The sequence below is a fragment of the Coturnix japonica genome, unplaced genomic scaffold, assembly GCF_054131305.1.
Source record: "Coturnix japonica strain WE unplaced genomic scaffold, WE-NBRP24 Scf043, whole genome shotgun sequence".
NCBI classification, from domain to species: Eukaryota; Metazoa; Chordata; class Aves; order Galliformes; family Phasianidae; genus Coturnix; species Coturnix japonica.
Window position 1 is genome coordinate 310,015 of NW_028188946.1, and position 6,312 is coordinate 316,326.

General features: G+C 42.5%; 1 long non-coding RNA gene across 1 annotated transcript; it reads left to right on the top strand.

Moving 5' to 3' along the window:
- The first annotated feature begins 212 nt into the window (after positions 1 to 212).
- Positions 213 to 3,432, top strand: LOC146752611 (uncharacterized). Its single transcript, XR_014940535.1, has 3 exons — positions 213 to 353; positions 1,619 to 1,720; positions 3,095 to 3,432. It is a non-coding gene; the product is annotated as an uncharacterized LOC146752611 (long non-coding RNA).
- The last annotated feature ends 2,880 nt before the right edge of the window (positions 3,433 to 6,312 follow it).

The window sequence follows — 6,312 nt, forward strand, 5'->3', positions numbered from 1 at the left end:
AGTCTGCGATGCATCTCATCTGGACTCATAGACTGTTTGATTTCAAGACCTTGGTTGGTCTTGCACTGGGTTGTTGACCTTATAAGGTCCAATGGGGTCTTATGTGGGGCCCTATTGGTTCCAATGGGGTCTCATGGGGCCCTATTGGTTCCAACATCCCTCCCTACCAAAGCCAAGGTGAGTGCTGTGTCTATGAGCTGCCCTGCAGATGTGGGCAGTGCCTTCATTGCCGTGTTGTGTCCTACAGGTTCCAGCAGAGCACAGAGATGTGCGGCTCCTGTTGAGAGCAGCGAGGAACAGAAACCTGCATTGCCTGGACCCAGCTTTGCTGATGGTAACTCTCAGCCCAGCAGGTAAGGGCAGCACACACAATTGCTTTTTATCTGTTACATACTGAAATTGAAGGTAATGTTCCATTATTATAATGATAATATCTGCTCTCATCCTTCTGCATTCTCTTTTCCTCTGTTCTCTGCTATTTCTCCAGCATTTCCTGCAGTGTTTCCTTTGTTCTCACTTTATGTTCTGTTCATTCTATGGGCCTTGTTGTTCATTTTGGTGCTTCATTCCCTTCAGCCTTTCATTCCATGTTGGAGTTCCAAGCAGTTTCCTCTGCCGCCTTGCCCCCCATCTTGATGTTTCTTGTAGTGCCCTTTTGGGCCTTGCCCTCCATCTTGATGTTTCTTGTAGTGCCCTTTTGGGCCTTGCCCCCCATCTTGATGTTTCTTGTAGTGCCCTTTTAGGCCTAGCCATTCATCTTGGTGTTTGCTGCAGTTTTCTCTTCAGCTTTGCCCTCCATCTTGATGTTCCTTGCAGTGTTCTTCTGGGCCTTGTCCTCATCTTGATGTTCTGCGTGATGTTCCCTTGGGCCTTGCCATCCATCTTGATGTTTTACATGATCTTTTTTGGCCCTTGCCCTCCATCTTGATGTTTCAGCAGTTCTGTTTTGGGCCTTGCCCTCTGTTTTGCAGTTCCATGCAGTGTTCTTTTAGGCCTTGCCCTACATCTTGATGTTGTATGTGCCCTTTTGGGCCTTGCTCTCCATCTTGCTGTTCCTTTAATGCCCTTTTGGGCCTTGCTCTCCATCTTGCTGTTCCCTGCCATGTTCTCTTGGGACATGCCCTCCTTTTTGTTGTTCCTGCAGTGTTCTTTTGGTGTTTCCATTTGGCCTCCTACGCTGCCTTCCCTTTGCCCTCTGTTCTTGGTGTTTCATACCACTCTCCTCGCTGTTGCTTTCCCTTGTGCTTTCCCTTGGCTGTTCTCTTACTGCTGCCCTTGCCTTACTGTTGGTGTTTGCTTTGCTTTTCTTTTGTTGGGGCTTTCTGTGCTTGTTCTGCTGCCTTTGCCTTTGGCTCTATGGGGTTTGCTGGGAGGCAGCATTCATGGTAATCTTGACCTTAAGGGAACTTTATGGGATAATTGCAGGAACTTTATGGCCTTAATGGGAAATTTAGTGAGAATTGCAGTTTTCTGTAGAGTATCTGTAAATCTAACCCTTTGTTTTTAAGTAACCTTCATTCTAATCATAGTGCAAAATACCATTTTAAAGTAACTGCACCTTTAACCTTAGAAATAGCATTACTTCTATTTCTAATAGTATTTATTCCATCCCTAATAGCATGGATTCTATCCTACTGATGAAAGCAGCGAGGAACAGAAACCCGCATTGCCTGGAATGCTCCAGACCCAGCTTTATTGATGGTAACTCTCAGCCCAGCAGGTAAGGGCAGCACACACAATTGCTTTTTACTTGTTCCATACTGAGATTGAAGGTAACGTTCCATTATTATAATGATAATGTCTGCTCTCGTCCTTCTGCATTCTCTTTTCCTCTGTTCTCTGCTGTTTCTCCAGCATTTCCTGCAGTGTTTCCTTTGTTCTCACTTTATGTTCTGTTCATTCTATGGGCCTTGTTGTTCATTTTGGTGCTTCATTCCCTTCAGCCTTTCATTCCATGTTGGAGTTCCAAGCAGTTTCCTCTGCCGCCTTGCCCCCCATCTTGATGTTTCTTGTAGTGCCCTTTTGGGCCTTGCCCCCCATCTTGATGTTTCTTGTAGTGCCCTTTTGGGCCTTGCCCCCCATCTTGATGTTTCTTGTAGTGCCCTTTTGGGCCTTGCCCCCCATCTTGATGTTTCTTGTAGTGCCCTTTTGGGCCTTGCCCCCCATCTTGATGTTTCTTGTAGTGCCCTTTTAGGCCTAGCCATTCATCTTGGTGTTTGCTGCAGTTTTCTCTTCAGCTTTGCCCTCCATCTTGATGTTCCTTGCAGTGTTCTTCTGGGCCTTGTCCTCATCTTGATGTTCTGCGTGATGTTCCCTTGGCCCTTGCCCTCCATCTTGATGTTTCAGCAGTTCTGTTTTGGGCCTTGCCCTCTGTTTTGCAGTTCCATGCAGTGTTCTTTTAGGCCTTGCCCTACATCTTGATGTTGTATGTGCCCTTTTGGGCCTTGCTCTCCATCTTGATGTTCCCTGCAGTGTTCTTTATGGCCTTGCTCTATTTTGCAGTTCCATGCAGCATTCTTTTGGGCCTTGCCCTCTGTTTCATTGTTCCCTTTGTTGTTGTCTTGGTGCTCCACGCTGTTTTGCCTTTGGCCTTTGTTCTTGGTGTTTCCTATAATGGTCTGTTTGCTGTTGCTTTTGCTTTGGCTTTCCCTTGGCTTTCCTTATTGCTTTTGTCCTTGTCTTACCCTTGGCTGCTTGCTTTGCTTTTCTGTTGCAGTGTCTTTCTGTGGTTGTTCTGCTTGTGTTTGGGATTTGCTGGGAGGTTTTGTTTGTGTTAATCTTGATCTGCTCCCCCGGCTTAATGCGGGTTGTAGTGATAAAGTCTGTAACCTGTATTTGTTAATGGAACCGATATTTACCTAATATTTACCCAATACTAAAGGTGTCTGTTATGATAAATGCAGTCATAAAAGTGATGCTCAGTGATTTATGTGAAAGTCACTTTAATTATGATTGTAGTGTGGGATACAATTGTTAAACTTACTGCAAATCTAGACTTAAAAGTAGCATTAATTATATCCATAATAGCATTAATTATATCTTTAATAGCATTAATTCTAGCCCAGTGCCTTCATTGTCATGTTGTGTCCAACAGGTTCCAGCAATGCACAGAGATGTGAGGCTCCTGATGAGAGCAGCGAGGAACAGTAACCTGCATTGCCTGGACCAGCTTTGCTGATGGTAACTCTCAGCCCAGCAGGTAAGGGCAGCACATAGCAATTGGTTTTTACTTGTTATGTACTGAGATGTGAGGTTAGTGTTTTTGACTTCATTTTTGCACTCCGTGGTGTCCTATGGGCTGTCTGTGCTTGTCCTACTGTGTTGTCTTTGTGTTTGGTCTTTGCTGTTGCTCAGTTGTTTCTTGCAGTGTTTTCCTTGCCCTCCATTTTGGCGTTCCTTGCATTGTTCTCTTAGGCCTTGCCCTCCATTTTGGTATCTTGCATCATTCTTTTGGGCTTTGCTGTCCATTTAGGCATCCATTGCATCATTCTTTTGGGCTTTGCCGTCCATTTAGGCATCCATTGCATCGTTCTTTTGGACTTTGCCGTCCATTTAGGCATCCACTGCATCATTCTTTTGGACTTTGCCGTCCATTTAGGCATCCATTGCATCATTCTTTTGGGCTTTGCCGTCCATTTAGGCATCCATTGCATCATTCTTTTGGGCTTTGCCGTCCATTTAGGCATCCATTGCATCATTCTTTTGGACTTTGCCGTCCATTTAGGCATCCATTGCATCATTCTTTTGGACTTTGCTGTCCATTTAGGCATCCATTGCATCATTCTTTTGGGCTTTGCAGTCCATTTTGCCATTCCTTTTCTTGTTCTCTTGGGCTTTGCCCTCCTTTTCAGTGTTCCCTGCATCCTTTTGTAGGCCCTTGCCCAATATTTTGATATTCTCTTGGGTGCTTTCTTCCATTTTGCAGTTGCCTGCATCATTTTGTTGCGCCTTAATGTCCCTATTCCTGTTCTCTGCAGTGTTTTGTGTTGTATTATGTTCTGTTTTGATGTTTTTTGTGCTGCTCTTTTGGGCCTTGCTGTTCATTTTGGCATTCTCTGTGTTCTTCTTTTGTACTTTTAGCTCCATTTTGGTGTTTATTGTAGCAAATTTTTGGGCCTTGCCCACTATTTTACATTTTCATGTCCCACTTGCTATAGCCCATTGATCTAACTATCTGCTTTTCTTCCTTAGGGCCCTTATATTCCCTGGCTGATGGATGTTCCCCTTTGATGCAGCACTCCATGCTGCCATGCAGGCGTTTAATAAAGCTTTGGGGGGCTGACGATCCATCACAACACCACATCAGCTACATATTAGTCAAGTAACCTCCATTTAATTGGAATTAGCTTTTGAGTTAAGTTCTGTTAATCAAATTGGTTTAAGGTTTGCGTTCAGTTAACCTTACCCAAATTGGTTTTAGCTTAGTAATCTATTAACTTCACCCACACTGGGTTTTGTTTTGTAATCATATCACTGCAACTAAATTGGTTTTTGCTTTGTTGTCAGTTAATCTTAATGAAATTGGTTATAGCTTTTCAATTAATTCTTTTAACAAAATTGGCTTTAGCTTTCAATCAGTCATTGTTAATCAAATTGGCTTTAGTTTTGACATTTTATTTTTAATTAAATTGACTTTAGTTTTCTAATTTTTTAATGTTACTTAAATTGGTTGTAGCTTTACAACCATTTAAGTATAATCTAATTGGCTGTAGCTTTGCAATCATTAAATTTTAAACTAATTGGCTTTAACTTTGCTATTATTTAACCTTAACCAAATTGGTTTAAGGTTTGATTTCAATTAATATCAGCCAAATTGGCTTTATTTATCCTTGCTTACGGGGCTGGGCTAGCCCACTTTTTTTCTATCTGGGCTAACCCAGCCCCGTAACCAACGCCCACAGCCTGAGGGAGCTGAGTTGCTTCCCGGCCACTCTTTGACTCGTGCCCATTTGTGGCCACTCTTTGACTTGCGCCCATTTGCGGCCATTATAAGATTTACGCTGATTTCAGTGTGTGCAATTATTTTTTGTCAACCAAATTGGCTTTTGTATTGGACTCAATTAATTTCAACCCAAATTGGCTTTAGCTTTGCATTCAATTATTGTCAACCAAATTGGATTTTGCTTTGGAATCTAATTATCTAATTCAGATTGGCTTAAGTTTTGCAATCAATTAATCTCAGCTAAATTGGCTTTAGGTTTAAAATTAATTTATGTCAACTAAATTGGCTTCAAATTAACTCAAATTAACTCAAATTAACTCAATTTAATTGGCTTTATTTTTCAAATCAAATTATTTTAGCCAAATTGGCTTTATTTATCCTTGCTTACGGGGCTGGGCTAGCCCACTTTTTTTCTATCCGGGCTAACCCAGCCCCGTAACCACTATCTATGGCCTGAGGGAGCCGAGTTGCTTCCCGGCCACTCTTTGACTCGTGCCCATTTGCGGCCACTCTTTGACTTGCGCCCATTTGTGGCCATTATGAGAGTTATGCTGGTTTCAGCGCTGTGCTGCCATTTTGAATGTGCCACATTGGCTTTAGCTTTGCAGTCAATTATTGTTAATCAAATTGGCTTTAATACTGAGTCCATTCATGTTTGTGTTATTGATTTCAATTTTGCCTTGCTGTGTATATAATGCGCTGATGCTGTAATTGTACCTTGTGCCATGCAATGTACTGTGTATTTGGATGCTGTGTCTGTCAACTGTGCTGTGCTCTGTACTCAACATGTAGATGCTGCGCCTGTAACCCGGGATGGACAATTTGCTGTGTATATGGATGTTGTACATGTACAATGTATTGTGCAATGTGCTCTATGTGTTGATGTGATGGTTGAACATTGTGCTGTGCCATGTTCTCAATGTATCAATGCTGCGCCTGTAAACTGTGTTGTGCTCTGTATTGACTGTGCTGATGTTTGTACTCAATACTGGGATCTTGTGAGTTGTATCTTGTGCTATTTGTACTGCATATCTGGATGTTGTGCCATGTACTGAACTGCTGTATCCACTTTGTGCTTGTAAATATGATGTTGTTGCTGTATTGTGTTTGTACTATTGTATGAGTTGTATATTGTGTTGATGGAGCTGTAATAAAGAAACAGTTGTGGTGTGTCGTTAATTGTCATCTGCAGGCGATGGAGCAGAATCTAAGGTAGGTGTGACAGGTAAGTGGGGCATGGTAGTACTAGAAGGGCTGTTAGTTCAGTGTATGTAGTTGTTGTAGTTGTTCAGGTTGATTCTGAGTTTGGTTGTAGCTGCAGTAAGTCAGATTGTGCGTATAGTTGGTCACATTGTCAGTGCAGTTGTTGA